This window comes from Lonchura striata, chromosome 6 (assembly GCF_050655825.1).
Source record: "Lonchura striata isolate lonStrDom1 chromosome 6, ASM5065582v1, whole genome shotgun sequence".
Classification (NCBI taxonomy): Eukaryota; Metazoa; Chordata; class Aves; order Passeriformes; family Estrildidae; genus Lonchura; species Lonchura striata.
The window spans coordinates 39487501-39514299 of record NC_140708.1 but is presented as its reverse complement, the minus strand read 5'-3'; positions in this window follow the sequence as shown (position 1 = coordinate 39514299).

Genomic DNA, 26799 nt, shown 5'->3' with positions numbered 1-26799 from the left:
CAAAAATAAATCCATATATCCTGGATGTCCACTCTCCTCTCTGTGTTGGGAATTGATTCCCATTCAGGAAATTTGATTCAATATATCGAGAAGCCCTGAGAAGCTGGTGGGGTGGAGGGGGCGTTAATCTGGATTCCAGACTGGAATATGCCCATATCCAGATTGATTCCAGCTGACTCCAGCAAGTGGATGAGGAATGCAGTCACCTCTGGCGCTGCAATACACAGAATTTAACACCTCTGCCCTTCAAATGGCCCATCAGAGGTTCCCAGGACGGCCAGTTCCCAGAGTTTGGTGTCTCTCCCATCAGGCAAGATGGATCCAGGCCCTTTTCCTTCTGTGCCCTGGACCAGGACCAACTAAAATTACACGAGTGTTGGCAGATGTATGTCTAATCTGTTCTTCAAAATTGCCAGTGAGTTTCACAATCTCCCCTGGTAATTTGCTCCAGTGCCTAATTATCCTTTCACATAGAAAAACTCCCTTCCTGCAAGCTAAAACCTGTTACTTCTAGTCCAGCACTCTTTGGACATGGAAAAATGTGCTTGTCACCTTGTTTAAAATAAAGGTTTACACATATTTGCTTTCATATGCATGGCCATAAATATATTTAAAACTGAAATAGCATTGAGGGTCTCCTTCCTCTTTCTAGACTAAGCAAACTCATCACAGCTTTTCTCAAATATTTGTAATTTCCCATTATTTTCCTCTTCACTTTCCCCCCATTTTTCTTCATCTTATTTTTAAAGGCTAATGCCAGGAAACAGCCACTTTATTTTTGTTAAGTCTCTAATGATGCTCTGCAGAGATCTCAGAAAGTCCTTTGCCTTTTTCTAGCATCACTTCCACCATTGTATTTGTGTGGGTTGGATTTTTCTTCCTATACATAGTGCCTCACACTCTTTATTAAATGTCATCATTGGGATGCTGCTCCAAAATAATTTGGAATTTTAATACTTGTGATCTTTCCCACTTTGGTGTCATCCAAAGTCTGCTCTCTCTTCTGTCATCCAAGTTGTTAATGAAATATTGAATAGCACTGGATCCAGGACAGATCCAGCTGGGACCCTGTGTGGAATGTTCTCCAGCACTGACAAAGAAAGGAATTTCTGAGCTTCATTTAGAGCCCTGGGTGATCTAATCCATTGGATTAGACAGCAGTTACAAGAAACAATGAAAAACCCAAATAATATCCACAAACTGCTTTATATAAATTCTCATTTTTGGAGTAATACATAGAATACTTTTCCGTTTCACATCTTGAAGTCCTCTGAACATATCTGTGCTATATTTTATATCCTTGGTTTTCTTTTTGAAGGAACAGAATCCCAACTGCCTTCTATAAATAGTCCAGTGAAGTTTTGAAGTTCAACTCAGAATTAGGGAAATAGAGAAACAGAATAGTTAAATACAATTTTTCAGGTGGTGTTTGGCAGATTTATAATTATTTTTTCCAGTAACAGCCTAAAAGGCATCAACACATCTTTACTGTGACAGCTTTGCTTTTGCAATGGAAAGAAGGTAAAATTAACTCACACACACAAAAAAAGGCAAGAAATCAACTTTTTGTATAAAACTCCACTGTTTTCTAGGCTAAGATAGGGATTTTTAATGATGAATTCTTCTAAACTCACAAATTTCTACTTTTCCTAATGCTGGGTACATTGCTTAGGAGAAGCTGCTTGGATTTGGTAGAAACATCCTTATCCCAACTCTGGAAATTATCTGTGAAGAAACAGGAGCCCCCTGGCCCAGGCCAACCTGAACAAATGTGCATTAAATCAGAAAAATGACAAGGTATCATTAGGCTTTGAGAAACACTTTAAAGGCTGTGGAGGTTAAAGAATAATTTCAGTCTTGATGGCTTTTTTATATATTTCATTTCCCTCTCCCTTCAATCCATGCAAGGCACACTCTGGAATGATTTATCAGCCCAGTTCAGACTTCAGCCATGTTTAACAGGTTTAATAGATCCAAAGTGTTCAATCATTCCTGGTTACCTGTTCTCCTGCCTGCCACAGGTCACAGAACCCCACCTGGCTGTTTCTGCACCTTGGTCCTTCTCATCTCAGCCTTGTTCTAGCCATCAGCACGTAGGCACATGGAATGGGGTCTGATTGAATCACTGAATCCCAGAATCCCAGAATTATTTAGGTTGGAAAAGCCCTCCCAGCCCATTGAGTTCAACCTGTGACCATTGCCCAACTTGTCCCCAGCCCAGGGCACTGAGTGCCACGTCCAGGAATTCCTTGGACACCTCCATACTTCCTGGGTTGGCCCTTTCAGTGCTTAAATGATCAAAGAGAAAGACTTGGTTAAATATTTTTGCAATGAGATAGGGTGGATTTATTCTCAAGCAACACCTTTTCCCTTCAATTTTAAGAAATGACTGATTTTTAGAATTTGGAATATAAAAAACCTGGGAAGCTCTGCAGCAAGTGAATAGTGGACAGTCCAACAAAGGGGGGATTATTTAGTGTGACTGATTAGATAAAATTTGGATCAGAACCTTGTAGGACCCTGGGACATCAGAGTCCATGAGGAAAACTGCCTCAGGGGCATCCCTACATGACTGCACCCTGCCAGGGCAGGAGGGGTTGTGACCTGCTCTGCGTTCTCTGCAGTCCAAATAACTTCATGCCTTGACATTTTACCACATTTTCCCTTTTGCTATAGGAAAACTGAATTTATGGGACTTTATTTGTCTTTCCATTTAATTTGAAATGAATCAACTCAGTCTGAGGTTATTTTCTGTAAGTGGCTCCATGAAGTTTTTAATCTGTATTTGTGTCACTTTCTGTTGTGTCACTGTGTACTTAGTAAGGACCTCTTTCCATGAGGACATTTTTAGCAGGAGTATTTCCTTTTGAGCCAGGAATGTAAAGGTTCTCACAAAAATTGCTCCCAGTAATGACTCTCTATCAGATTAAACTGTTGAATCCTCACCTAAATCTGACCCCAGTGCTTGCAGCAAGGCCCTTACTGACTCCAGTATTTAGAGAATTGTAAAATCATAGAATTACAGAATGGTTTGGGTTGGAAGGGACCTTAAAGCTCATCTAGTCCCACTCCCTGCCATGGCAGGGACACCTTCCACCATCCCAGGCTGCTCCAAGCCCCAGTGTCCAACCTGGCTTTGGACAGAGATGAAGAACCCACAGCCTCCCTGGGCAACAATAAATTCCTTCTTCCTTAATTCTGGTTTGAACAAGGTCCACCAGAAAATTTTTTACCCTCAATTGCTTTTCCATCTCCTTATCCATGTTCTCCTTCCTCACTTTCTTCTCCCTGTTTATTGACATTCCACGTGCTCAGTCTCCTCTAATCTCCTCTATGCTACTGTAAACCTCTTCAGAGCTGCAGCCTGTGTCCCAGAAGACAAGTCCTTTTTGGGACTTTCATGGAGCTTATTCATGAAGAAAAGGTCTTTTCATATTGTCCCACTCCACAGTGTGCCTGTATTTGACTTGCAGATTAAACTGGGATAGGAGAAATAAAACAGATTATTAAAAAAATAACATATTCAGCTTCTCCTGGCAGATCAGTTGTTCAAGTTCCATATGTGCAAAAGCAATTCTCTGTTCTATTTTTTTATTAAATTGCAGGAGTAGGATCCTAAAGCTGTCAATATTGACTCAGGAACCGTAGTTGAAATTCAAAATTTTACAAATTACCTTTTATTTTGGTGATCCAAGCTCATTTATTTACCTTCCCTGCAAGAAAATACTCATCGAGGTAAGTAGCCAAGAACAGGAGGGTACAAATGGAGAACTGGAACCAGAGTTTGGCTGAGGTTGTATTGACTTTGGCAAAAACAAGAGATGAAAAATTATACCTCGGATAAAAATAAATTATAATCTGCAAGCGTTTGAATTAGAGGAGTTCTCCATGTAAACTTAATAAATGAATGTTAATTCAGTTACCAATTTGTAGCTATGAAACATAACGGGTGATGTTATTTCTTGGAACTTGTTTTGGAAAAGATTGCATAACCCATGAAGCAATTCTTCACAAAGTGCATAAAAGTGTCATTTTATGTATTATTTATGCACCCAAGGTTAGTTATGGCCTTTTTAATAGTACTTAATGCTGCTGTATGACATCATTCTTTAATTTACCAATACAAAAAATAAAAATACCAATCCGAGCCATTTTGAAGATTTAAATAAATGGACATCAGTTTGGATTTTTTCAGTTTAAGTTGTGCTAGTCAATAATTATCACTGGTGTGGAAAGGATTTTTACAAGGACCAATTGTCATACAAAGTCTAAGTATTTATTATTTAGTTAGTTAGCTTAATTACAATTTACTCACTGTGTATGTGTTAACTAATACACTGTTAATGTGCCTTGAGCAATTAATTTTGCCAGCAGCGTAGAACTGGCTCTCTGCGCTTGCCCCTTTATTAGTGGCAATTATTAAATCCAATTTTCCTTGTCCTTACTCCATTTCCTCTGTTGCCTACAGGGCATCCCGACGGAGGGTTGGGGCTCTCTGCTCCTGTTCTCAGTCTCTGCATCCCTCCCCACGCCCTGGGGAGGAGCAGGGTCGATGGGGTCAGGGTAGCCACAGGAAACCACAGGGACATCTTCCCTTGCTGCATGGAGGAGGGATTGAGTCCATGTCCAACACCCAGTCACAAAAAGTCCTGATTTGGAAGGAATTGAACTTTTTTTTTTTAACAGGACATTGGATCCATGTTGGATACCTCCAAAATATGGAAGGATGTAACTTCCTGTAGATGCTCAGATTTCTTGAGGTCATTGTGGTGGATACAGTGCAGATTTATAGGATGGTTAAATTGGAAGGGACCTCCAGGATTATCCAGTTCCAGCCACCTTCCACTGGTGTCCACCTTCCACAGGCTGGTCCAAGCCCCATCCAACCTGGCCTTGGACACTGGGAGGGTGAACAGAGGGAGTTACTCAGTTTGAGATCCTGGCTATAAACCTTGTGCCTGTTGTAATTCCATTAATCTCGTAATTAAAATATCTGCCAAAAAGTGCCTTTTGCTGTGCACTCCCCTTGGATGGCCAATGAGCAAAAGGATTTTTATTAATGTCCTCTTCTCGCTGAACAACCTTCTCACTGGATGTCATTTTTTGAGGGCAGCAATGCTGTCCTGTGGTTTGCAGATCACATTCCCTAATTTGTTGTGCTGGCTCGTGCTCTCAGGCCCGAAATGCAGTTTGCAATATTCCTCCCAGGGAGCTGGCCCAGCACTGCAATTACCTCCTGCCTGCTCTGCCAGCTGCAGGATCTCCACTTGGCACGGCCAGCGAAACCTGGGCTCCAGCTACATGCATGGAAACTGCCCATTTTTCAGGGGCTCTTCTCAGCCTCTCTCACTTTTTCTAATTTTTTCTTTCCAAATATTCCAAGCATTGCCCCATCCCAGAGCATTATTTTGGTTTACTGAAAAGATATAAAATGAACCCATTTAACTTCTGACCTTGATGCATTGCTGATCTTGATCTGTGACTTTATCTATCAGAAAAAAATTCTGTGGTTTCTCAGAGGAGATGATAATTATTTTGCAACAAATATTTTAAGTGATTTGAAACTAAAGTGATTGGAAACTAAAGAGTAAATGTCCAATGGGACAAACACAACAAAGTTTAAAGAATATCACAGGTTCAAATATCAGAAATTCTTAAATTATGAGTTGAAATGTGAAATGTAGGTTCTGTGAGCAGGCAAAGCACCGCCTGATCAATATAATTGAGGTATGTGAGTGGTTGGAAGCCTTTCCCAGGACTTTCTGTTTCTCCTTCTAAGGGAACTCCTGTCTCAAAAGGAGACCTTGAAACAGGGAGAAGTGAAACAAGCAGGAGTTTTGGATTTAACCAGATAGGAAGATTCTCCTTTCATTTTCCAAGGCATCTCTGTCCCCCCTGTGAGCAAAACTTTTGTGTCCATGGTCCAAAAATCCATCGCTGTGAGCAGATTGAACAGAGCTGGGGGTTTGGACTTGGGAGATTGGTGACCTTGGAGTAATGAAAGGCCACCTTGTTCCATCTCCTGTTTAAATCCAGCCTCCTTGCTACAACTGTTTTGCATGTGAAAATCATCCAAGCAGGAGCTCTTGGGGCAGCAGAAATGTAAAAGTACAGAACTCCTCATGAAAACCCCTGAAGGAACAGGAAGGTCCATGTCGCACTTTGCACACAAATTGTTTTGGATGACACCCAAGAGTAAACAATGTTGTCGTGTTGATATTGTTCTTTCCACAGATTAAATTTCTCAGCCAAAATAAAGGGAACTTCCAAAAGATTTTTCTGATTTGGAACACATAATTTTCCATGTGTGTACTTCATATTACTCAAATCTGCATTATTAAGACAAGATTTGACATAAATTACAGCCAAGGGTATCCAAAATATTACAATTTCTGGTTATGAGATCAAGTTTTAAAATTGCCACACTTCTACAGTTTGATCACGAGTAAATTTAATATTGCTGGTGACAAAGAAACTCCAGAACACTTCTGGAAATAAAGTGAAAATTGTGCTTTCTGTTGTTTTTCCTGGAGATGCTGCACTCAGATGGGGAAAGGTACAGCACTAACAACATATTTGCAATTACCTGCAAGACTTAACCAAGGAAGTAGTCAGTTTATAGTTACCTTCAATATGTAAACTACAAATTATTAGTGCATGAAAATGGCATCGAAGTTCTGTTGCTGGGGTCTAGTAATTTTGGATATTTTCCATGCTATTACTGCCTGCTCCATATACCTTTACTGGTTCTTTTTGAAATTAAGTTAATGGCACTCTACAGAAATGGACTGCCTACTGAGAGTGAAAGCTTGCTTGCAAGGATGGACTAACTTCCTACTGGGAAGCACTGATTTGGCACAAACAAAGAAATGCTTTAGCATTAATTTACCCTGGTATCAAAATATTTAGAATAAATTATTTAAAATATTTAAGGACTGAATGGTCAATATTTGCTTTTAATAAATAGGACCTGCGTACAAATATTTGATGCTGAAATTTCTTCTGGTATCTCCAGCTATATTATGGAGATAATGCATTCTCCACTTGCCAGGAGTGGTTTTTTTTCCCCTCCAGGCAATCAGGGACACATTCTTGAATTGGGGCTTACACTTGTGTGCACCCACATTTGCTCACCTATTCTCCTGTGGATTGAGCTCTGCTCACATTAGCACAGGTAATATCGCTGCAGGATTTCCTTGGCTTCCACCTGAAAAAGGTGAGGGGAGGCTGATTGCAGATGGTTCCTTATCACTGCCTTCCCAGGTGAAAGTGTTTTTAAAAAAATAACTATTTGACTTGTTAAATTGCCCAGTTCTTTGAGCATTCTCTCTCTGACATGAGGCTGCAAAAGCCAATCCTCTCCTGTATGTGTTTTTCCTTTCCTTATCCATCTGTTCTGTCCCAAATCCCACTAGTGGGTCACTTCCTTCCATGTGGTAGTACAGGGTGTGAGTTTTCTGCTCACCTGTGAGTCCCATCTCCCTCTCATTCCTCAGCACAGGAATCAGGATGGCAGCAAAGCCATGGCCTGGCTCCTGGGCAGCTGGGAGAGCGAGTGAAAGTCTCTGCTCCTCCAATACACTCATCCCAATATTACCCAGAACACTCCAACATTATAGTTCTATTTTCATGTCTAGAAATAGGAAATTTTAGAGAGTGAGCATCTCACTGTGAGCAACTTCTAAAATCTATTTTGCATTTTTTTGAGTATTTTTTAAAATTCCCTTCCCTTCCCTTCCCTTCCCTTCCCTTCCCTTCCCTTCCCTTCCCTTCCCTTCCCTTCCCTTCCCTTCCCTTCCCTTCCCTTCCCTTCCCTTCCCTTCCCTTCCCTTCCCTTCCCTTCCCTTCCCTTCCCTTCCCTTCCCTTCCCTTCCCTTCCCTTCCCTTCCCTTCCCTTCCCCCTTTTGATATTCCTCTATCCAGGTTAAATTATTCCCATTATCCATTAAAATCAGCAATTTCTGTCCCCTGCTCCTGGCAGCTCGTGCAGGGGGGCACAGACTGGAGCAGGCACTGGGTGTTTTTTCTTTTCCCTTCCCAAGTTAAGCCCATTAGGCATGGATTGAATTTCCAGCCCATTCCCTGGAACATCACAAGGCCCAGGAAGGCAGAGCTGTTGGCAGTAAATCGCAACACAAAACACAAACTCGTTTGTCGCTGCTGCTGTAACTCCTTGGTGCTTTGAATGCTGATTTCCACCCATCAAGTACATTTTAATTAAGCAGCAGTACCTTTTACTCCCACTGATGTCCTAAACTTTTGTAAATCAGGGATTTACTTCATTTCAAAATCATTTCAAGTGACAAAAACCTTTTTCCTGTCACTGCAATGCGAGGATAAGAAGAAATACAATTTTTTCTCTCAGAAATAGTTCTTTATCTTATAAAATAATTATTTTTCTCAGAAAATTGCTGTTGTTGAAGGTCTTGGCCATAAAGGAAAATGTTGCCAGAGCTCCTCCTCATCTCCTAAGCTCCTATAGGCTGCCTGCATTTAATGTTATTAATATTCCTTTAATTCATTTAAATAGTTTGGGGTTTGTAATAATGATGAGTTTAATGCAGCCTTGACCAGTGCTGGAAATTCAAAAGGGCCTCATGGTCAGAGCATCCTGGGCCAATGGAGTGTTGCTGGATGAGGACTAAGCCCAATTTAGCCATTAATGAGCCAGAGTGGGAAGCAATTTCCAAGAGCCCATAAATCAGTCATTTGGTTTCCTCTCATATGAGCTTCCTCCAGAGCTGTTCCATGCCAAATTTCAGCCTTTAAGCCTCAACAACATTAATAAAAAAGGCATTTTTGTGTCTCCCCCTTTATTGAACTGAACAATTACACTCTTTTTCACCTTCCCTCTTTCTGCACAAGCAGTTGAAGACTTTTTTTTATTGCATTTTCCTCCCTTAATTTCTCCTAAGAATCCATTTCCAGGCTAAGGGCTGAGTGTCATCTGAGCAGAGCCAGGTACAGCAGGCTGGCAAGCAGTCCAAAATGAGGAGTGACACTTGGAGTCTTTAATTAGGAAGGCCCCCTCCCTGGCTTTTATAATTATTAATAAATCCTGATCGTTTGCCCAACAGCCAGTGGGTAGGAATGGGTCACTGAACCTTGAATTTGAGATGGCAAAGAACCAAAGGGAACCAAAGCTGCTGCCTGTCAGTGCTGGGAGGTTGTGCTGGTTGGTGGAGAAATTGGACTTTTTTTGGCTTTTACCTTAATCAAAGCAGTTTGGTGACTCTCAGCCTGGTTTAACCAAGGAAATGTGAAAGGAAATGTGCTCCCAGCTCCTCTGCTTGGGATTTTCCTTTGGCCTGTGCCATGGGGAGATTGTCTGTGACAGTAAGACACTCTGAGGAATACATGGAAAATATGGCTGACCTGAAAAAATGAACATGTTACCATAAAAAATTGTAAAAAGGGGGAAAAAAGAGGGAAGGGAAGGGAAGGGAAGGGAAGGGAAGGGAAGGGAAGGGAAGGGAAGGGAAGGGAAGGGAAGGGAAGGGAAGGGAAGGGAAGGGAAGGGAAGGGAAGGGAAGGGAAGGGAAGGGAAGGGAAGGGAAGGGAAGGGAAGGGAAGGGAAGGGAAGGGAAGGGAAGGGAAGGGAAGGGAAGGGAAGGGAAGGTTAAAAGAAAGGGAGGAAAAAATATTTAAAAGGACTGGAAACCAGCAAGCACTGTAATTCCCTAAAAATTGCTCTAAACAACTCTCAAAATCCCACATGAAGGTGAGCACAGCACCAGGTAGGTTGGAGACAGCTTCAGTCTTGCCGTGGACAGGCAGGAGCTGTGTGGGGCCCAGAGCTGGCACTGCTGGACAACTGGAACACCACAAACCCCTCCTGCTTTATCACCTCTGCCATGGATTAAGGCTCGAGGCACTCCAGCCCTGGCACCCCACAAACGCATTCGGTGAGTGGGGGGATTTTGCTCATATTGTGCTTCTCATTAGTAAGTCTGAATACAAATAGGTTTTACCCTAAATAACTCTTGCGCTGTCCATGTTGCCTCCCCAACCCGTTACATTAGGAAAAGTTAATTTTATATGACTAAATATAATCAGAAACACAACATGAGGCCTGTCAAGTTGACATGGTATGATGGGTACCTTAACACTTCCCAGCAGGTGACGTTGTTTGCACACTGCTTAAACTTGTTCATCAACCACTTCTTGCATGATAACCAGAATATTAACAATACAGGGAAGGTGGCACCGGGCTCCTGACACGTACAAATGCATTTCATCAAGGGGGAATACTTCCAAAGGAAGGGCTGCAGCTCATTTTGGAGTTTCTTCCTCTTCTTTTTCCCCTCTTTATCTTCTGTGCTATGCCAAGATCAAGCCCCTATTGCTGCTTGTGTAGCAAACCCTTAACGTCCAACAAAAGAGGTTAGAGATAAAACCCAGGTTCAAATGAGTGTAACCACCAGTGGTGATAAAAGAGCAGAAAAAGGAGTTGAAAACTCAAGTTGCACAGGTGTAAGAGCTGTGCTTAGGCAGATAATTTGTTAACAAAGCAATTGTTTCCAGCCAATCTCAGCAGCCCTGCCTTGTCCTCTCAGCACTGGAGGTGAGGTACCACCAGTGGCATAGCACAAGGTCTTTTAGTAAAAATAATGAAGTTAAAATTCAGGTAGGAAGCTTTCCTTCACTGCATTAAAAATTACCTTTTAAACATCATGAATAGATATTTTTCTGTCATTTAGCCCATTTTTTCTTTTTTTTTTTTTTTTTTTTTTTGGCCATGGTTGATCCTGTAAAATCTGGGATTTGCTTTATTTTTAGTCTATTACTGCGGTTTTGGTGCAACTTAGTCAGAAGCTGGACTTGATGATCTTGGAGGTCTTAATGATTCTGTGATTCTGAAATCATGTTTGTGAATTATGGGGATTTCAGCTATTTCGTAAATTCATATGAGTGACCCAGCACTTCCTGAACTATTTAAATCTACTTTCCTATGCAGATGTTTCAGTCCTAATCAATATTTATTTCACAAACCTAAATGGTTATGGTTTGATTGCTTTTCTCAACCCAAAATTTCCAAACCTGCTGCTTTGGGGGATTTGTATTCTGCAGGAAGTAGAGGGACTTTCCCTGAGGGTGGGGAACCCATCCAGGGCCAATCCTGAGCTGTTTTTCTTCAACCTGAGCTCCAACTTCCCCCTTGCACCATCGCTCTGCCCTTGCAAGGAAGACAAGATCATTTCCTGCACAAAATCCTCGGGATTCTCTCTCTGTCAGAGCTTCCATGGGGCAGAGGAGTGGTCTGGCATGAGCAACTGAACCTGGATCCAGTTCAAAGAGTCCCAGGGGGAACCTGGATGTAAAACTCCACATTTCTGCATTCCCACCCTTCACCAAGCCTGGCTTTTTCCCATTACAACCCAGCACCTCTCTGCTTTAAACTAAAGCCATGCCATGTATTTTAATTGAGGCTCTGGTCTCCAGCTCCCAATACTTATAATCAGATTCCAGTTTTCCAGCTAAAGCTGTTTATTGATGTCCCACTTTTTTCACCACCATACCATGTCAATAAATTGGAGAACAGTTCCGTAGGTTAGATTTCCCCAAGCTTTCTGGGGAAATCCTCTGACAATTTGCTGTATAAAGTCAGTTAATTGCTTTATATAGCAGAGCAATAGCAAGTATTTAGACGTATCATATGACAGACATTCCAAAAATATGGGAAAGACATATTTGTCAATAAAATGAAGGCTGGAAAAGCAAATTATTTTATTATGTGGAAGTTCTGGGTTTTAAGCTGAGTTCTCTTGATTGTCCCAATAACTGACATGCCTTAACCAGCTGTCTGAAAGAAACACTTGCTGCTTATTTTTCTGAACCTTCTCAGGACCTCCCCATAACCAACCAGAAAGGAAATCTCCAGGTGCCAAAGAAAATTTAATACAAAAAAAAGAAAAGTTCAAATTATATTTTCTTTTAAGTCGGATAGGGCCATAATAGAAAAAGATCATCAAAAACAATGAAAAGAAATAATTGTTAATTTCTACAGTACCTTGAAACAGAAGCCCCTGAGAATAAATAGAATAAGAACACTATTAAAATTTCCTCTTTTATTATATCTTCTCTGCCAGAGTAATTGTTGCTGTGTCCAATATATGCAGAGGACAATTTACTAGCTGTTTTCTATTAGTTTTTAGCATTAACATATACAGAAATAAAATGAATAGCTAGCTTTTCTTTGGTTAATTAAATGACTGACAAGTCACAGATGTTGCTGCACCGACTCTTCCATATGATTAAAAAAAAATCCACCCTGGCAAACAAAAGAACAGCAGCCCAGCAGTGTAAATGGTCTCTTTATTAAGTGAATATTGATGCTACATTATGATTTTTTTATGAATGTGAATAAGGTAGAAGACTTGTTCCTTCTCCAAGTTTTATATTAAGATTTGAAAAGAAAACCTGTTTCCTACATAATTCCCACAAAGGAGTTCAGGAGATGGTTTACTGGAGAAGTGACCTAATTTACAGGAGGTTCTGCTTCCGCAACATCTCTCACCAAAGTGCATTTTTATTAGCAAGATACATATCTTTAATATTTTTTTCTTCGGCATAATTTTAATGGAATCTTGGTAGCTAAAAGCTGGTATTGAAAATAAATATTCCATTTCTATTCAGGACTCTGTTTCACTAAAAAACTTGAAGAGATTTTATAGAAATATTCATAGGATAAGTATATTAAACTGCAGCTCCCTCCCTTCCTACCTCGTCCCTGCTTTATCTTTATTAATCGTAGAACTCCTCTCGGATTTGAACAGAGTTTCTCTCATCTGTGGTGCTGTTCCATGTTCCAAAGACCAGGAGCCATTAATTTAATACCCAAATAATTAAATTAAAAATGGGGAGTTCTCATTAGCAGTCCTGGATATTCTGTACTGTCCAGTGCCTCCAACATGCTCTTCTGGGTCAGCACTTTTGGCTTTAACAGGTATTAATTTCGGATTTATTTTGCATAGCTTGATGGTTTGGATAATTTTTTTTTTTTTTGCTTAGTTTTCCTTCATCTAAATAAGTATGAGGAGAGTTGGGAGCAGAGTATTTTTGAACTTTAACACTAGGAATTATATTTATTACTTAAAAAACCATTTAGGGGGAGCAGATATGATATAAAAATATTTCAAAAAAAGTAAGTAAAACGTATATAAATTTATACCGTGGTTAAGTGTTGAGTAAGTTGTGATAGCCCAGTGACAGCGCTGGGGAGCCACAGCATCCTTGTGGAATTCCCACCTTGTGGAGTTCCCACCTCCCCATGGATGAGTGATGATGCCACAGCTCCTACGAGGGGCCAAAACCCAGGAGTCACAGAGAAGGGTCACCAGCCCTGCGTGCAACTTTGGGACAGGAAGTGAAGTAGAATAATTTAGCTAATTAAGCCAGGAAAGAATTTAAAAGGACAGAACGTAATTACTGATGATGGATTTAAGCCAGAACATTGAGACTGGAAACAATATGCTTGTGTAAAGTGCCATATTTAATTAACAGGGGCAGCTTAGGTATAATATTTACATATTTGTAAAACACTCCAGGAGCACAGAGCCTCTTTTCCAACAAGTGAGACCTCTGGTGCGATATTGAATTACAAGAAAAATTGAATTTACAAGAAAATCTCCCCACTTACCAAGTTAAGCATTTTGCAGAGCTTGGACGTCACTTGAGATTCTGAATTTTGCTACTGAGCAGGCCTTGCTCTCATAACCTGAGGAGATGGAGCCTGGGCACTCTGCAAGCTTAACTCTCAGGCAGCTTCTCTAATAAAAGGAGAAAATGGATACAAATAATACTTACCACTTTTTGCAGCTCTTCTCCAGCCTTTAATAGCATCAAGAAAGTCTTTGTGTCTCCTCTTCCAGGCCACAGCTCCCCCCAGCTACAGCCAGAAGGGCTGAGCCTGAAGTGACAGGAATTTCACCCTGCAATATCAATAATTCAGAGCATCCCTACCTAACCAAATCCATCGGGCCACCAACCACACAACCCCCAAAAATTCGTGTGAAGGTTTGGCCTGGTGGGTTTGGCGAGCTCTGCTCAATGCCAGGCTCCAGAGGCCTCCAAGATTTGGGGTTTCTTTTGCTTGAGGAGATTCCCGCGAAAATTCCCGTGTCCTGCTCCGCGTGGGATGGCGAAGGAAATCCTTCACCCCCTCCTGCCCGAGTGCATTAATTAGCAGGGTGATGAATGGTGTTCACCCTATGTAAATAAATGTGTGCCGGGGCTGGAGCCCAAGGAAAGTGCAGCTATGTTTTAGTGGACGGCGGCGTCATATTTCATGGAGTAAAAGTTGTGAGGGAAGAGGAGTGATATTTATGGAGTGCAAAGCACTGTGGGATTTTGTGGGAAACCACATATATTCAGCTTGTCAGAAAACATCTTAATATTTACTCTTACAATCCCTAGGCTACTGCTTTCTAAACCTAAAGCTTTCATTAGCCCATTTAGCAGATATAAAACATTTGGGAGCCTGGTGAAAGAGTTACTTTCGGGAGTGGCATTTTTCACAGCAAAACGATGATACCTTTGCATAACCTCATTATGCAGCAGTGCCAGCTCCTGCAAGCGAGCTGCTTTATCCCATCCAATTAATTCCTAGTTCCACGTTTCTCTTCCCAGCCTTTGGTCACCCCAGACCAGCCCCTCAATTCTGTTATCTTCCACACAGAAGGATCCCATTTTTGGGGTTGTGCGTCCCCATTGAAACCACCAGCGTGGAGAGCGTTGGCAAATGGTCATTCCAATGGGATGGCTCCTTGCATTTCATGGAATTACCAGTGGGTAAGGTGGTGGTGGTGCCCACATTCCTCCCTTCCCCATTTGCTGCCCCACAGATGTTTTTCCCAGCTGCTCTTGATGCCCTCAGCAGCTTCCTCTCTTTATGGCTCATGAACCACAGGAATAAAAAAAAAAACAACAACCTTTTTATTCCTTCCTGTCAGTTCAGGGCTGCGACAATTTTATGATGAGAAGTTTTATAAATTGAAAATAAAGAAGTATTCCTTAAAACCCAAATAAGGATGATATTTGTTTTGGTCAAAATAAATATTTTTCACTCCCGTTGCATGCACAATATGTTCCATTAAGAAAGGTTAATTCTATATTAAATATAATCGAAAACACAACATGGGGCCTGTCATGCTGACATGGTGCAATAGGTACTTTAATACTGCTCAGCAGGAACCCTTGTTATATTTTTTATATGTTAGTAGATGTCTACTTAGAATTGATCAAACCTTTCCTTCTGAAACATATATGCCAACACCTCCACAACACACTATAAACCAGACTCTCAGAAAACAATAATGATGCTTATCAGTCACTCGCCTTGAGTTTGCTTGTGAAAAACCTCTAGCTAGTGTGCTATTGGAGCTCTTAAAACATAGATCTTTTTGCTGCACTGATAATTCACTCACAGCTTGAGATTGATGACTATGTGAAGTCCATAAAAGATGTTACCACTATATTTTCTTCTTATGATTTATTTTATCATGTTGTCAAGGTTTGCAGAAAACAAGAAACAAATCAATGAATGTCATGCTTAAATATTAAAGAAGGCTGTAATACACAATTTTATTCAGATGCCTTATTCAATCTTGCAGCTCTGAAAAGGGTAGCAGCAGCAAAGCTTTTATTTGAATTACTTTTGGAAAAATTAATTTAGTGTGAATGTTGAATTGTGAATGGCAAAAAGGGTTGCTAACCTTATTTGTTTAAAGAGGAATGGGGAGTAACTTGGCTTTTTTTGACCAAAGGTTTTGAGAACCTGGGGAAATTCCCCAGCTTTTCAACTCCAGAAACTTTGGATTGGAATTTCTTAATGAGATCATGCTTTCTAAATTAATGAAATGCTGCCTGTGTGAAGGGGGGACGTGGTGGAGGTTTTGAGCTGGATCTTGGTATCAGCAATCCCTGAGTGCTGCAGAGCTGTTTGGAAAAAAGGCTTTTTCTCCTTCATTCCTACAAAACCGAGATCCCAGCACACACCTCGGGCCAGGGGAGGTGGGAGACAGAGGGGGAAGGAGGCTGTGGCCCCACGCTGCTCCTGAGCTGCCTCTCCCTTCCTGATGCCCTTCCTGGGCTTCATTATGGCTTGGATATAAAGCAGCAATTAAGCCCAACTTGATTTTTTTCTTTTTGTTTGTTGATTTGCTTTTTTTGTTATTGTTGGGTATTTTTTTCTTTGTTTGTTTCTTTGTGACTTTATTTGGTTTGTTTTTTTATATTTGTTTTTTATGTCACCATTCTTAGGAATAGAAGAAATTCCATCAGAATTTTTTCCTTTAATCTCTTTTGAATATAGTGAGTTTAAAACAATGAAAACACCTAAGCAATCTGTTCACTTCAAAACCATGAAAACCTCCCTTTTTTGAGGTTCCTACTCTATTTCCCACCTATAGGAAGAGCTTTGGTGACCATTTTATTCTCTCTAAGGCTGACTTGTCCTACAGGAGCAGACAGGACAGATCTGAATGGGCAGCACTTTCTGCCTTAAGGGAGCAAAGTTGCCTTTTTATGTCCTCCTTGCACCATTTTATTGCATTCTGGTTCTGTAACTGTACCAAAGGTGGGAGATAAAAAGGAGAGAAGGAGAGCAGAGATGCTTTTTAGTCCCACATCTCCAGGGACCAAGGGAATTGTCCGAGTCTTGGATGTGCAGAGCCCCATCCCTCAGCTTCCAAGTGTGTGATAAGCAAGGAATCCTTGCAAGGATGTTCCCCAGCACCTAAAGTGGCAGGGGCTGTCACTTTAGTCTGTTATGACATTTGAAGTCATAAAATCCATCCTTTAACAAGAATAATTGGGTTTGCTGTTGTTCCTGGCTGCTGAGTTCACACTCCTCCCAGCTTGAGGTGTTTTCCCAGAGAAGCTGTGGCTTCTCCAGCCCTGGAAATGTTCAAGGTCCTTAATTTGACCACTGAAATGGCCTCTGAGTGGCAGGAAAAGCTGTTTGGGGCTGATTTTAGACAAGTAAGGAATGCTGTACACCTCGAAGACACCTTGCCCATGGCAAGCCAGAAATCCTCTTGCAGCATCCCTGCTCATCCTGACCATCAAGGGGGGAATTCAGGTGGCTGGAGCTCGCCAGGGCTGGCTCCTGGTCAGAGTTTCAGAGTGGTCAGTGATGGAATTTCCAGTGCTCTCAGGAGACACAGAGGAAATTTTGATGAATAACAAATTTTTAATATTCCTGGTGGTGGTTTAGGGTGAGTGTTCACCCTCCTCCACTAAAGGGCTCCAAGCAATTCCTGCAGCCCTCACTCATGAGGTATTTCTGAATCTGGACAGCAGTGACAGCACTGAGGGTCCCTGCAATATTTTCATGAATTATTTTCCTGCAGATCAGCCAGATCAGAGGCAGGTGGAGGGCACAAACCCTGCAGGGCAAGGGCAGAACCATGAGCTGCTCGGGCTGTCCCATGCTGACCTCCTGCCCAGCTCGGCTGCTCTTGGAGACAAGCAGGATGAAGCCACTCATGGAACCTTGCATTGCAGCCTGAGGCCATTTTTAATAAAGTTTTATTCATCCATGACGTGTTTTCCACACTTGGAGATAACAGAATCACAGAATCACAGCATGGTTAAGGTTGGAAATTTCCTACAAGGTCCTCGTGTTCCCCAGCACTGCCAAGGCCAGCTCTAACCCTTGGCCCTAAGTGCCACATCCATGCATTTTGGAAGACATTTCTGAAATAAAGATCTAAATATATAGAAATTAAAAGATAAACAATAGTTAACAATAATTATATACTTTATTTATAATAATATTGATCATTAAGAAACATAACAATTAACATAAACATAAATATAACAATATCTATAACTATAACTATATAAAAATATATATAAATATAAACATATATAAAAATATATATTAATAGAAATGTAAATACAATTAATTATAACTATAACTATATGCTGTATATGTATATATATATATATATATATATATATATATATATATAATACCTATATATAAAAATGTACAGCTCAAGATCCCACAGGCTGCCGCCCTCCCCAACAAATCCCTTTCACAAACCCCACGAATTACAACCAAGTTTTGGTTAAACTCTTCCTTTTCCTCTTTTTCAAATATCAGCTCTAGAAAACACTTAAAATATTTTAAGGAACATTTCTCTCTGCTCCTCTCTACCACAATTTAGTGCTCACACCTTGTTTTTTCCTCCAGAGATAGAATTGATATTGAGGGAGCAGATTATGCAAGATCCTTTTTGTCCACCCCAAACAGATCGGGCATTGAGAGAGGTAAATTATTTTTTAGTTAATTAAAGTTGATCCTTTAATTCAGCTTAAGACTCTTAAGTACAAATGAAAGGACATTTTATTTGCAACTTTCAAAGTGCATCTGACTGTATTTATAAAAGAGTATTAAAAATAAAGTGTGTTCAATTTTGAGTATATTACTTAAATTAATTTTAGAACAATTTATGGAGGAAAAATATTGTAACAAAGCATACAATTTTAGCACTTCATTCCCTGCACACTTTGCTGTTTTTATAACACAGGCATGGAGAGAAAACTTAAAGTTGATCTGTTTTGACTCTCCAGCTTTTCCCCCTTTGCCTGCCCAGCAAGGTGCGAAATCCCAGCCAGATTAAACTGGCATAACCAGGAGCAGGATTATCAAAGATACCAAATTCTGTCTCCAAGGGAGGCACCAAGACACCCAGTGCTGAAAACCTTCCTTTCCTCAGGATATCACAGGCTCCCAGCAGGGTTTGGGTTGGAAGGGACCTCAAATCCCAGCCAGTGCCCCCCTGCCATGGCAGGGACCCCTCCCACTGTCCCAGGAGCTCCAGCCTGGCCTTGGGCACTGCCAGGGCCCCCAGTGCTTTGAGGAATCTGTTCCAGTGCCTTGGTCAGAGCATTCATGGAACTGAAAGCAATGGAAAATTATTTTTCCTCTTTTTTCCCCCCATTTATTTGTTTTGGCAATGGATCTAGCTACAATTTACCCACGTGCAGATGGCAAACACAAGCCCCATGGCCTGAAATCCCCTGTCAGACTTTTATTGGAGGTGGGATTGGTGGGATGGCCCCAGCTCTGTGGTAGCCTGAGAGTCCCTCCTTCGAGATTTCAGCTTCTGCTGCTTCCCCCTCTGCCAAGATCTGACTGGAAGTGCTGATTTTTCCCAGGCCTGAGTAGCTGCTTCAGCTTTTTTTTTGTTTTGTTTTCTTTGACACGAGTTTTTAAATTGTGGTGCATCTCAGCTATTCAGACAGGGCTGGATGGGGAAAAAAAAATGTTACTTTGCATTTTTCAAAATATTTTTGAGACAATTTTTTTGTCTTTTATTCACACTGGGAAAGCTGATTTGCACAACAGCAGCCCACAGGCTGTGCTCATAAAAATAAAATCAACCCAAATATATTGTTGTTAGTAGAATTTAATTTTAGGCTATGATTTTGTGGGTCGAGCTGTGTTATCACTGAAGAGAGAGTTGTTTCTATTAACACTTTCCTCCTTAAAACTTCAAATAACGTGAACTATAGATGGCTGTTTATTATTGCCCACACTTTTGGAGACCCCTTGAAGATGCAGTTAACAAAAGAGAGGAAGATCCCTTGAAAAGTTTCCATTTGTGCTGGAAATTGTTACTTGAACTTTTCAGGAGGTCACCTGTATTCCCCAGCCCCTCTGGAAAATCCGGGCAAGTTTCCTCACACTGTTTCTGTAGGAAATGTTGTGGTAAAGATCAAGAAGCACAGTGCTGGAACTTGCTAAAAATGCCTTGGGCTGCAGCTGTTTCATTGCACATACACATTTATTAAAAATTTACCTGGAATATTCCTCCTCATGCCACTTCTCCTTCAAAAAGCTGGAGTGCAGCTTGTGCCTGGCCTCACAGTGCCTTAAAATATACCTGAAAATACAAACTGTGTGTTTGGGGATATAAAAATGCTCCCATTTAATGGAATAGCTGATGGATTGCATCACTGCTTGGATGGGGTTTGGCCTGGGCAGTGCCAGGTGCTAAAGCAGGTGTTCACAAAGTGCTTACAGGGGCAAGGGTTTGAGGTAAAATATTGATTGTGCTGAGGGTAAAGACAAATTATTCGCTTTGACATCATCGGGCCCAGCATTTCCTGCAGCATTTGGGAGGAAATGCTGTGTCCAGACACAGAGGCGTTGGTTGGACCTGTCAGCTTTGATGGGCTGAAAGAGGGAAGCTTCCCTGACTGTTAATCACCCAAATTTTGCTATTAAAACATCACGGAATCATTGAGGGTGGAAAAAGCCACTGAGTCCCAGCTGTGCCCCATCCCCACCTTGTCACACAGAGTGCTGGGAATTCCAGGAATTCCTTGGGACAGCTCCAGGGATGGGGATCCAACCCTCCCTGGGCAGTTCCAGTTCCTGAGCCCCTTTCCATGGGGAAATTCCTACTGGTTCCACCCTGAGCTCCCCTGTCCCAGCCTGAGGCCGTTCCCTCTGCTCCTGTCCCTGTTCCTGGAGCAGAGCCCGACCCCCCGGCTGTCCCCTCCTGGCAGGAGCTGTGAGAGCCACAAGGTCCCCCTGATCCCCCTTTGCTCCAGGCTGAGCCCCCTCAGCTCCATCAGGAGTTCCCAGCCCCTTCCCAAATCCCTCAGGAGTTCCCAGCCCCTTCCCAAATCCCTCAGGAGTTCCCCAGCCCCTTCCCAGCTCCCTCAGGAGTTCCCAGCCCCTTCCCAAATCCCTCAGGAGTTCCCAGCCCCTTCCCAAATCCCTCAGGAGTTCCCAGCCCCTTCCCAAATCCCTCAGGAGTTCCTCAGCCCTTCCCAGCTCCGTTCCCTTCCCTGGCCACGCTCCGGACCCTCCACGTCCTTCTTGTCCTGAGGGATCAGAGCTGCACACAGGACTGGAGGTGTCACAGCCATGCACACAGGAGTCAAATCAAACCAGATCTTTAGGTGGGAGCTGATTTCCCTGGCAGCTCACAAATATCTGGCTGATCTGATCCTGTTTGTCCATAATCACCCATAGAAGATTTTATTTTAGTTCCCATACTGGTGTGTGGGTGCTGATTTGATGGAGTTGCACCAGTGCACTGAAGAATTGGAAAAGGCTCCAGCCCAGTGTGTGTGTGTCTGTGTAGATAGAATTTTTAAAAACACCCTTATTTGCACAATAAATACAAAGTTAATGTTTTGGCTTTCTTCTGGGGAAATCTGTAAGAGAAAAACTAGAGCTGGGGATTAAAGAGAGTGTGCAAGTAATGTGTAAACCATGAAATTCAATTAGTTCCTCTTAGGAAGCCAAATTTTGGTGAATACTGTAGAGAAAAGGTAGGGATAAAATGCCTAAGCCAAAGCTGTACTTAATAAGCTTCAGTAATTAGTTATAAATGGCTCGTTAAACCTGGAAACACATCTCTCCTTGCCTATGTTTATGAATCCTAGCAAAAATAGAGGGTAGGGTTAAATAACAACTTGGAAGAGTTTCCATCCTGCATTTTCTATCACAAACTTTTTGGGGCGTGGGCACATCCAGCCCTGGTGCTTGTGCTGCTTCCCTGGTATCCCAATAAGAGTGGGGGAGATGGTCTGAGAAGGGGTTATGCAAATGTGTGCTTAAAAGGAATATTGGGGAAACAGTGACCAGATTGACTGGTCAGGTCACGTCTGATGAGCTGCACGGGAAATTAGAAGCATTGTTCTGTTATTGATGGCTCCCTTTTTTTAACCCCACATCCTCTCATTTTTTGCTGTATCCAGGAACAATTTGGTATTTGGAGTGTACAGCGACTCTTCAGAATTGGGAAGGTGAAAGGTAAATGGTGCTGCAGTGTGTGATGGATTAATTGGCAAATGTTCCTGTTATTGTTTCTGGCAGCTCTACACCCACCTCACTTCTCTTGTCTCCCTGAAGTCAAAAGTGTGCTGGAGAAAACACCAACATCCCAAAACAGAGCTGCAGCTCCTGCCCCACAATTCATCTTACAATCAAAGCTGCTTTCTGTCAGAACAGGAACTGGAGCAACAAATACACACCAAAGGCAATTCCTCTCCCTGCTGCCTTCCCTCCAGAAATCCCCCTCTAATCCATATTGTGAACAGTAGGCACCTTTGACCTATAAGCCCTTTTTTCCCAAGAAAAGTGTTTTCCTGGCCACATATTCTGAATCTCCTCTTTCTATTCACTCTTTCTAAATATTCATTACTTTTGAAAAATTGGCCCAAACCTGAAACATTTCCAACTGGAGCCTTTTACAGGGGGAATGGGTCAAACTGGAGTTCCTTGATCCATTGTTACTTAATTTCTGGGTCAGGTTCCAGAAAGAACCCTTCTTCCTCTTTTCCTTCAGATGGAAAACACTCAAAAATTGATTTTCTGCTGGGAAACCTGCACAAGACGGTTGGAATTTCAGGAGAAACACAACACTTCCACTTCCCTAGATGGTGGAGCTCCCTCTTTTGGGGCCACATTCTTTAAAACACCTCTTTTTTAATTCCTTACCAACACAACTTTGTGTATTTATTAATTTCTCCTCCTGCTTTGTTTTTAAGCCGAGGACAAACATGTCACTGTGTCACAAGAGGAGCTGGACATGCTCAAGGGGATGACAAGAGGTGGTGGATGGCACACCCAGGGACACATCTGACTCTTCCTCCTCATCTCTTCCCAGGCCATCCTTGGCCAGGTTCAAGGGCTGCTCCAGACCGTGAGTGCTAAGAGTGAAAATGGTGATAGAAGTGATTGCAGAAGTGTTTTGTGTTTCTCTGGGATGGAGGATCCTCTCCAGACCCTTCAGCTCTCCTGCCTGCTGTTAACGCACTGCCAGGATGGCTCCAAGTCCTGGAGTCAGCTCAGGGCTGGGTTTGGAGTGTTTTTCCCCAGAAAACACCCTCTGAAGCCTTCCTCCATAGCCTTGGACGTGACACTTAACCTTGCTGCCTCCGACTCCCCGTCAAGGAGGGGATAATAACACTTGCTTATCTACTCCAGAGCGGGCTTTGAGGATTAATTAATTAATATTTGTACAGTGCTTTGAACATAAGTGCTTGGTATTATCATTCTTACTTCACTGCTCCAGGCTCATTTTCTCCTTTGGCCTGATGTGCCTTCCTGCTTTTCTGAAAGCTCCTCTCCTTGTCTCAGCCCTGCTGGGTTGTGCCCTTGCCCTGCCTCGCTTTGCACCCTCCTCATGTGGATTTTGGGGTGCACAGAACACCTGCAGAAGGACAAGAGCCAACCCTTGCTCCCTTCCTACTCTTGCCCTCTCCAGGAGAAGCACAGCTCAGCTTTTGCAGGGAGCTTGTGTGGCTGAAGTGATGGAAATGGTCACACAAATCCTCCTCCCCCTCCATCAATAACATTTCTTATGGCAGGAGCAGCCAGGGGAGGAGGACACTGGAGAGATGGCAACATGTGCACATGCCAGGACTCCTTGTTGTTCCTTTGGTCTTTTCTTAAAAAGGAACAAAGGGAAAGAAGGGAAGAAAAAAAAGGAAAAGGTACAGGAAGAACAAGAGGGAAAGGAAAGCTTGAGGCTTCTGTGTTTCCAGGCTTCTTGGAAGAAATTCCCACTCAGCCCCATCATGAACATAGAGAGCACAGAAAATATTGGCCATAAAGCCATTAAAACTGATAACCTTTGTGTACTCTTCATCCTACACACCAATCCCACGTGGATGACTGTGTCCAGTTGTCCATTCTTCCCCTAGGAAAGGGGTCTTGCTCCCAGAGCAAAGGCTGAGCTGTGCTGGTGGCACCAGAGCAGCAGTTCCCCAGGCTGCCCCAATGACTGGGTGTTTTTCTGTATCCCTTGGCCTTGGCTCTGCCCCTGTTGGGGACCTGTCTGCTCCACACTCATCCCGTGGCTCAGATGGGGAAGTGGAGCAGTGGCCACTCTTGTCCCCAGGCTGGACTGACACCCCTGGAACAGTCACTGCTCAGCCCTGCTGCCCCCCTGGGAACCCTTTAGTGCAGCAGCCCCCAACTTCTTTATTTACAATTTCCCAGAAAACAGCCTTGTCCTAAAATCTGAGTGAAAAAAACCTGGAGGATATTTTTAAGTGGCGAGATATTATTGAAATTCACTAAGACACCACCCAAAAACATCAGTGGGTGAATATTTGACCTCTTTTCCCTCTCTTCACTTGTCTGTGATGGATTGGGCAGGAACTGCCTTTTCCTACATCTGTTTCCAGAGCTTCAATTTCTCCTTTCTCCCAGTTACTGTGAGAGAAAAGCGTCTGTATTGTCTGAGTGTCTTTAATGTGCAATTCCACCAGCCTAATGGGCACCTGATGGTACAGATAGATTTGATTCCAGATTTGGATCTGCTGACATAAACCTTAATGCTTTTTATTGTGTGCCACTTTGGGAAATCCTGATTAACAGCAACAAAGAGATAATTATGCAAGATGAAGACAATGTAGTTGTTTTAAAAATAATGTATATCATACAATTAATGCTACTTTGTCCTATATCAAAGTCACACTACCTGCATTAATCATACACCCTCAGAGTTTCTAAACATTAATAGCAAGAAATAAAAAGAAGAACTCCTAATTCCGAGGAGAGTCACAAGAATGGGGGGTTGGGATTCTTTGGAGAAGAAGGCATGTAAGGGATGCAGGTTTTCTGCCTAGTAATTACAAAACGTAGAACATAGGACTATGTCTTCCAGAAAAAGGGGGTGAAGCTGGTCCAGAAACCCCAATTAATAATTAATTCAATGTTGCCCTCCTGCATTAAAGCTGAATGTATGTAATTGAAAGTGATAGTTGAAATAAGAAGGGGGGTTTTGCCTCTTTCTGACAGCAGGAATCCTAAGAGCTGAAAATCTGGTGGAGTAGCAGTAGGAGTGGATGGATGGATGGATGGATGGATGGATGGATGGATGGATGGATGGATGGATGGATGGATACACAGGTCAGATTTTAGCAATTCTTCAGATGAAGTCATTCTAAAATAAACATATTAGAATTAATTAGCCCCCACAAGGAGAGCTGTCCTTTTGGTTTTCCTGACTTTGAGCCTCATCAGGGGCAAAAAAGGACCAAGAATTTTACATGAAATCCTGGTTTAAAGAACCACATTTCTGGCTTGGATGGGATGGAACGGCCTGATTTTGTCTCCTCTACCCCATGGCATCATCTGCCACCACTGTTTGTGCCAAGCGAAGCTCTCAGACAAAATCTTGCATTTCTTTCCTGGTCTGGATCCTCTTCCAGTGTAAAGGTTGGTGGGAGCTGGTTGAACTGGGCTGGACAAGGTCCTTTCCCTGCTCTCCTGCTCAGCCACCAGGATTTTGTGTTCAGTGTGGCCCTTGGGAAATGTGTCCCCCATGGTCCAGGGCTCCAGCAGACCTGGTATGAGCAATTGGGGCCAAATAATCCTCCATAGTCCCCTGGCATGGTCTTGTGTGTCAACATCCCAGACCAAACACTGAACCCATCCTTGCAATTTTGGCAGTAAAAGGGTTCCTGCACAGAGATTAGAGCAGCAACTAACCTTTTCCCCTTTATTGACAAAACCAACCTAAATTTTGCTGTCGTACCCCAGCTTTGCGTGTAGCACACCTCGTTTTCCATAAGCTCTTTTATTCCCATCTTTTTCCCCCAGACGCTGTTCCAAATGCCAACTGCTTTGTGTCACTGGTGGCTTTGGAGCTGGGGGAATTCCGGGAAGGTTTGGGTGTGCTGGTTCCATTACCTTCTGCAGGACGGCTGGGGCGACACCATATGTGCGTGTGCAATTAGACATTTTGATTTCCAAAGGATTTAGTTACCATTTGCTGAAGCATTGAGTAATTACCACAGCAAAATTGCCCAATCTGTCACTACGTCAGCGAAGTGTGGTTCTGGACAGCTTTATGGGCACCTTCACCAGAGCAGAGCCTTTGCTGTGCCTCATTCGGTGAAACTTCACTCCTTCTGCAGGAGAAATTCCTCCTAGCCAAGGAAATTCCGAATCCCAGTGAAAATACCTGCTGTTATACACCTGCCCCGTGGAGGATATCTCGCCTCAGAGGGAAAGTGCTATTTCAGGGAATATATTTCATTAAACATGGTGGGGTTTTAAGGCTGTGAAGTGCTATTCTGGGAAGCAGGTTTGGGTTTGGCCACTCAGCGCTTCCTATTTCCATAATTCCCTGGATTTAGCAATGGCACCTCTGCCACAGGCAGGGGGAGATTTCAAAGTGCTCCCCACCACATCTGATGGGAGCAGAAGGATTTCCAGGCTGAGAATGTGGTTAGACAGAATTGTTCTCTTTTATTTTCAGTCGCTCAGGGAAAGGTTTCTATTCAGAAACAGAAAATTAAGGTTACTTTGAATAGAGAAAAGGCAGAGGCATCATTTACTTCCCTCCCCCCTCCTCCCCACCAAATTAAACACTCAGGAATCTTGAGAAAATTGGGTCACTAATATGGAAATTTTAAAGTATTGATAATACCAACATGACAAGTTGTCACTTTGCAGTATGTTCTTAAACACGCCTAAACCTTAATAACCAGGTTATTCTAGAATAATCAGGGTAACAGAATGGGAATGAATGGCAGTTCCTGTAATTATTCTAGAAAGAGGACCAAAGCAAACAGAAATTCTCTCTAATTTTATATATTCCCAATAGGTGCACATAGTACATCATTATCACTATAGAAACTACTTAGTAGTTTCTCCAAAAATCAGCTACGCTTCACGGTCTTGTGGGCCAATGTCTGAGCTGCACATGAGCCGAAACCCTCTAATTCAAACAGAGGTAAGCTCAGAGCAAGCTGCACTAGGCTGCAGCACACAAAACAAATTTCCTAAGCCAAACATATTAAATCCAATATATT